Below are 7354 nucleotides of genomic sequence, written 5' to 3'. Positions count from 1 at the left end.
TTAAATAACCTCACAATCTAAATCCATTTACTTTCTTAAACACTGAGAATACACATTCTCCAACACAACAATCTATTGGTTTTAATACTATGAGCCAAACTCAGCAAATAATTACCACACCATTAGTTTAAAGTGAGAGGGGAGAGATACAACAGTGTCCAAAGGGTGCCTGGAACAACCTGCAGTAGTAGAGGTGGGTACAATTTTGTCTTTTGCTTCTTGGCCTTTTGGCTAAGATCAAGTGTAGTATTGACATGCTGTGCTGATTTGAAGTCAGTAGGTTACATTTTAGCTTCATTTGAAGCAATTTTTAAAAGTGGCATCTTGACCTTTTGGCTAAGATGCAAATAAGATAAAACCTTGGAGGAGGTGCTATGCTTACTCCAATCAGCTTGGATCATGTAGATCAAGCCCAAGACAGGAGGTGAGAGCCCTGTCTTGTCAGCTTAGATCAGGAATGTCCCAACTTGTTGGGACTCTGAATTGGCTTTAATTTGACCTGATTGGATTTGAATAAAGTAAACAAATAAAAACCTGCAAGACTCTACAACACACTGGAACTATAGTTTTCTTCTGGGGACCCTTCTTCTAGTTTAGGGTAAAACCCATGGGGTCTGACACAAACAGCTTTGCTGCTTTCTTTTCTGTACAACAGCTCGAATCTATAAGAGCTCTGTCTTGCAACTGCACCCTAGACTACTAGTCTCCACTTTGCTTAACAAAATGTATTGATTTCACCTGCTCCTAGGCTAATCTGCTTCTCACAAGTCCTCTGTGCAGCTAAATCCCTTTCAGTTTCTTTTTTATCCAGTTCTTTATTTTACATTTCATTCCAACTTCCCATCAGTTTTCATTTTGATTTTGCAATTTTCAGCTGGATTTCACAGGGCTCAGAAAATCCGACAAAAAATGGGAGGTGGGAAATGCTTCCTCAAATGCACTCATTGTAGGCCAGGAGCAATAAATGAAAGAAGATGATAATGACAAGGCATCCCATTAATTTCAACAGAATATTGGTACTGCTGCCTCTTAGAGATTTTCCCAATCCTACTGCAGTACCCGATACCCTCCTGCCTTGCCTTAAATACCTAGGGCATTGGTATTGTGTAATGCTGGAATTGAATAAGGTGAGGGATCTCCTCTGTTTAATATCTTTCAAAGGAAATTGAAATTTAAGTGCCACTAGCTTATTTTTCAGTGTTGACAATGCTTCTACAAAGAACAAAGAAAATTACAGCACAGGAACAGGCCCGTCTTCAAGCCTGCACCAACCATACTGCCTGACTTAACTAAAACCCCCTACCCTTCCAGGGACCATATCCCTCTATTCCCATCTCATTCATGTACTTGTCAAGGCGGCCCTTAAAAGTCACTATAGTGTCCGCTTCCACTACCTCCCCCTGCAATGAGTTCCAGGCACCTACCACCCTCTGTGTAAAAAATCTGCCTCGTACATCTTTAAACCTTGCTCCTCGCATCTTAAACCTGTGCCCCCTAGTAATTGACTGTTTCATCTTGGGGGAAAAAACTTTTGATTATCCACTCTGTCCATGCCTCTCATAATCTTGTGGATTTCTAACAGGTTGCCCGTCAACCTCTGTCGTTCCAGTGAGAAGCTTGCAAAACATGAGATCTACACAACCAAAATCAGCTATTCATGAAGAGCTCTACATCTATACCAAAATCTGTCTTTGATATATTACTCAGAACATTGAATAGTGCAATTCAACATAATTCTCTGAGATGCCTTCGAGTAGACAGCTTGTTGATTGATCTGAATTACGGTTTTAAAAACATTCATAAAATGCCAAGCAGCACTGCAGGAATTTATTGAACCCTGTGGCCCTAAATACATGGGGGGAAATGGATTAGATAGATGACTGTTCCTTGAGAGATCTTTGCCGCAGTAGTCTGAAGTCATATTTTGTGTCTGTGTCAGAACATAAATTTGAGTGGAGTCTGCAAAGGCTGCAAATTTATTTTGAGATCCTATTGTTCTTTTTCCTAACCTATACCAGTCTATGCCAGAATGTTCCCTAGTTCCAATATTGCATTTAAAAATGAAAGCACACAAATCAATACATTTCAAAATCAAAGATTGAGGTTCTCAGGTAGAAACATAAAACTAATGTTTTCAAGGCCCAAAACATCCTTTGTATTGTTGAACTGTATAAATTTTAACCATTGATTAGAAAGAATTCTCTCAAGTGTGAAAATGCAGTTTCCAATAGTCGTTGAACTATTTTGTTCAGAAGGTCACAAGATAAATGTGAATAAGGCAATTCAGTTTATTCTAGCACAGGAATTCAGAAAATACACATGATATAATGTGTATGGAAAATGAAAGATCTCTGATACTGATTGACAATAAATGGAAGCTATCAAAACAATGTTCAGTGGCATTGAGTAAAGGAAATCAAATGTTGGGATGTATTAAAAAGTCAATATTGAGCTGGACTAGTGATGTAATTCTGCTATAGTACTTTATGAATCATTGGTGGGACTGCACCTAGATTAGTGTCTACAGTTCCAGTCACCACAGTAGAAAAAAGGATATTACAACAATTGAGAGGATACTGAACAGAATAATCAGAATAATAGAGGTGATGGAGGGATTAGATTAGGAGGAACAATTATATCGATTGAACATGTTGTCCTCGCAAAGAGAAGATTGGGAAGGAACAGAACCAGAGGACTCATGCTGCACCTTTAAGGGAGGTAAGTGCTAAAATAATCCTCAAGAACATGGAGGAGTTTGAACTCCTAAAAGGAGTTCATTTGTGTCAGGTGGGAAGGAAACCATGTAAAAAAAATCAAAACTGATCCCTGCCCAGTCAATTCCAGTTCTAATGGTGGTAGAATGGTGAACAGGCATCCAACCCAAGCCCAGGAAATAGATCCTTCATGTAAATAGGTTAATGAGGCTGCATGGGTCAGATATTTCCTCTCTCCAGCCACTTCTATGTTCTGCCTGACTCGCTCCTCACTCTTTTGACCATTTTCTCCCATCCTCCACCGATCCCTCAGCCTCTTCCCTGATGCCTCCACAATCTTCTCTCAATCAGTCCAGTCCTTCATTATCTTCTCCCGTGCTCAATTATCTCCCCTCTTCTCTGACCTCTGTTCTGTCTGCAATTGTTGCCAATGCCCTGATGTTTCCAGCTTTGGCTTGATACTGCAGACATGTCCTCCAAGGCAGCCAGCCAGCCTCTCAATCTGCAAATTCAGAGTTATTATGTCAATGACTGAGTGATAAATTTATGGAACAGGTTCCCTTTGTGTAGTGGAAACGAACAGTGTTGATGCAATCAAATGTGAAGTAAACAGATTTTCTTTAAGAAAGTAATGTTTTGGGACATGATGGAGGGGATTTTCTGACCTCGCATGCCTGGTGCAGATTACACCGATACCGGGAAACAATCTGCAGACCGAAAACTGGATCCTCACCTGATGCCAAAAGGTTTGCAATCATCCTAGCCCCTTTCTACTGACGCAAACCAGATCATGCACAGAAAGGACACGAGGAAGGTTAGCATGAAACTGACTTGATTTCAATCTCAATAGTGAGTTTGGCACTCAACCGCTCTCCCTTCTGAGTATTTCCACCTCTCCGGCAAGATAGGTGGGCGTGAATTGGCACGGGTCTGCACTAGCGGAGACCAGGCTCGATGGCCACACCAGGGAGATCAGAGCTATTAAAGCCCTCAAGTGGTCAGGGCATGGCTGGGTAGCGGCCACCAGGCAGGCGTCACCTGATACCCTAGCAGTGCTCATTGGACTTGCTGGCAGTGTGAGTTGGGAAATGCCAGTATGTCAGGGCAGTGCCAAGGGATGTGGCAATTAAGGGTGGGGCCTGAGTGAGGCCTATGATGGGAGGACACTATGCAGGAGGGGTGTGCTATATGCAGGGAGTGCTATGTGGTGGGGGATGATGAGAGGGCATGTTGGGGTCATCATGGAAGACCTATTTGGAGGGTCCCAATGCCAGCAATACTTATTGGGGAGGGGGGGAACATGCCACCGATGAGGGAGGTGTCCTGATATCTGGGGGGGGAGGGAGAAGGTCTACCATCGCCCTTGCGAAACGACGTCCAATTGCTGTGTAGTCAAGTTCACCAATGCGTTTAGGCTCCACCCCGCTCCATACTGGCACGTAACTCATCGCTCTCCAAAAAAGTGACATGAGTGTGGAACGATTGCAGTCCAGAGAACATCCGATGGACCAGTGCAGAACACTCTGGTTTTCCCGCCGTTATGACACTTAGTTTTATTTTTTGGAAAATTCTGCCCATTATCTACCTGCATAATTGCACAACCTTTGGGATGTTCAAAGCTAATAGGTGATCTTTTTTCAGCCACCAGCTCCTATGTTCCTATTTCCATTGCAACATCAGTCTATTTCTTAACTGCTTCCAGAATCTTTGAATTTGCAGCTCTGTTCAGACATTAATTCCACATATTGATTACACTTCATGTCCAAATACATATCTGACATCAGCCTAAATTAACTTAATTGGTTTAAACCCCCTTATCTCCTGTTGATATTCAATCACATTATCATTACTGAATTCCCTATCCTGGGATTACCATGGACTAAAAACTAAACCGGATCAGTCACATAAATACTGTGGGTACAAAAGTAGATCAGAGGCAGGGAATTCAGTGGTGAATTCCAGACTCCTCAAAATCTACCTATCATCTACGAAGCACAAGTCAGGACTGTGATAGAATACTCTCCACTCGCTGGATAAGTGTAGCTCCAATAACACTAAAGAAGCCTCATACCTTCCAAGACAAAACAGTCCTCTTGGTTGTATCCCTTTTCTACTTTGAATGTTCACTCCCTCTCTCACGATGTACAGTGACAACACAGCGCATCTATCTACAAGATACACTGCAGGAACTCAAAGCTCCTTCAGCACCTTCCAAACCCATGATTTCCACCACCTGGAAGGATAAGGTGGGTAGATGCATGGGGACCCCACCATCTGCAAGTTCCCCTCCAAGCCACACATCAATGCAACTTAGAATCATAGCATCATAGAAACCCTACGGTGCAGAAAGAGGCCATCTGGCCCAACAAGTCTGCACCGACCACAATCCCACCCAGGCCCTACCCCCATATCCCGACATACTTACCCACTAATCCCTCTAACCTACACACCTCAGGACACTAAGGGGCAATCTTAGCATGGCCATTCAATCTAACCCGTTCATCTTTGGACTGTGGGAGGAAATTGGAGCACCCAGAGGAAACCCACACAGACACGAGGAGAATGTGCAAACTCCACACACGCAGTGACCCAAGCCGGGAATCAAACCCAGTTCGCTGGAGCTGTGAAGCAGCAGCATTAACCACTGTGCTACCGCACTGCCCTTGGAACCATACTGCCATTACCTTGCTGATACTGGGTCAAAATCTAGGAACCTTTTTTTTAATAGCATTGTGACTCATCCTACGCCGCATAGCCTTCAGTGACAGGATGGGCAATAACGTTTTGCCTAGCCAATGATGCCCACATCCTGTGAAAGAATGAAAAAATTGCACTGCTTTACTTACTGTCACAGTTTCACTTGAATTATTGTTCTAAATTTTGCTCTTCATAGTCATTGCTATTTTATATAAATCTTTAATGCTTCCTGTTAATAATCTAACAGTTCTGTGGTGACTGTTTTAAATTTAGTTTCCTTTTTTGGAATTAAATTCTAAATTATAAAATTATATATGTTCCAAGCTTCTCCTCAATGAACCACATTAATTCAATTCTAATTTGGCATCGGAAGCAATTATTTCTCACAAATTAATTAAACCTGATCAGGTATAGATTTTGAAATGAAAGATACTTCCTGTCACAGTAAACTAGTAGCCATATAATGACAACAGAAGTTCTTATCAAGAGTTGAGTTGCACACTGGGAAAAAAATAGTAGAAGCAATATGTGAGGAAATTGAGACAAGAGAACTGGTAAAGCGTAACATGTTTGAGAGGAAAATTGTAACTTTTGACTTTTGGAAATCTCTTCAACATGTGAGGTAATGCATTTTGGTAGATTAAACCAGGGCAGGACTTATTCAGTTAATGGTGGGGTGTTGGGGAGAGTTACAGAACAAAGAGATCTAAGGGTACATGTTCATAGCTCCTTGAAAGTGGAGTCACAGGTGGACAGAGTGGTGAAGAAGGCATTCGGCATGCTTGGTTTCATCGGTCAGAACATTGAACACAGGAGTTGGGATGTCTTGTTAAAGTTGTACAAGACATTGGTAAGGCCACACTTGGAATACTGTGTGCAATTCTGGTCACCCTATTATAGAAAGGATATTATTAAACTAGAAAGAGTGCAGAAAAGATTTACTCGGATGCTACGGGGACTAGGTGGATTGAATTATAAGGAGAGGCTGAGTAGACTGGGACTTTTTTCTCAGGAGCATAGGATCTGAGGGGTGACCTTATAGAAAGAAGCTATTCAGCCCATCAAATCTGCATTGACTCACCTAAAGAGCATTCCACCCAGGTTCTCCCCTCCGCCCTATCCCTGTAACCCCATGCATTTACCGTGGTCCATCCACTTTAGGTGCACATCTTTGGACCTTAGGAAAAACCAGAAGAAACCTATATAGAAACAGGAAGGACATGCAAACTCTATATCGACAAACACCCAAGACTGGAATCAAACCTGGGTTTCTGGTGCTCTAAGGCAGCAATGCTAACCACTGTGCCACCCCACATGTAGCTCTACAGCCCCTGCAGCACCACTGGGAGAGATGCACTGCTGAGGCAGGCATGAGTCCTCAGGGTGCGTCAAAAAAGGTGGAATTTTAAAAATTAGGGAGCCAAGCATGCAAAGGAAAGCCCTCTGGGGATTGGTGGACCACAGAAGCTGCCATTCCTGCCTGAATGCCCCTCTTTGGACCTTGACTCCAATGGGCCCTCAGGCTTCTGCATACAGGCCACCTTCCTGAAGCTGGCAGCCTTCCCACATGTTAGGTGCCACTACTCATCATAGGCAAATTGGCTTAACAGGGCTTTTAATAATGTAATTTGGTTACCCACCAAGCATCTGTAGCTTCAGTTGGGAGTTAGGTTCAGTGCAGAATCCCTTGAAGGTGCTCTTTTACTTTGTATCTCAGCATTCTTGTGAGGATGGGGGTGGGGGTTAATTTCAAGGCTGAAGAATCATACTTTGGACACCATGAAGTAAGCTTTTAATCTGGAGGTTATGTTTATTTATTAGTGTCACAAGTAGGCCTACATTAACACTGCAATGAAGTTACTGTGAAAATCCCCTGGTTGCCACATTCTTGAAGCCTGTTCAGGTTCAATGACGGAGAATTTATTATGGCCAATGCACCTAAC

General features: G+C 42.7%; 1 pseudogene; it reads left to right on the top strand.

The window, feature by feature from the left end:
- The first annotated feature begins 211 nt into the window (after window positions 1–211).
- Window positions 212–389, top strand: LOC145343614 (U2 spliceosomal RNA; annotated as a pseudogene).
- The last annotated feature ends 6965 nt before the right edge of the window (window positions 390–7354 follow it).

Source organism: Carcharhinus amblyrhynchos, chromosome 5, assembly GCF_965287045.1.
Source record: "Carcharhinus amblyrhynchos chromosome 5, sCarAmb.v2.hapA, whole genome shotgun sequence".
Taxonomy (NCBI): Eukaryota; Metazoa; Chordata; class Chondrichthyes; order Carcharhiniformes; family Carcharhinidae; genus Carcharhinus; species Carcharhinus amblyrhynchos.
The sequence above is the reverse complement of the archived record's forward strand: the minus strand, read 5'-3'. Positions and strand labels throughout refer to the sequence as shown.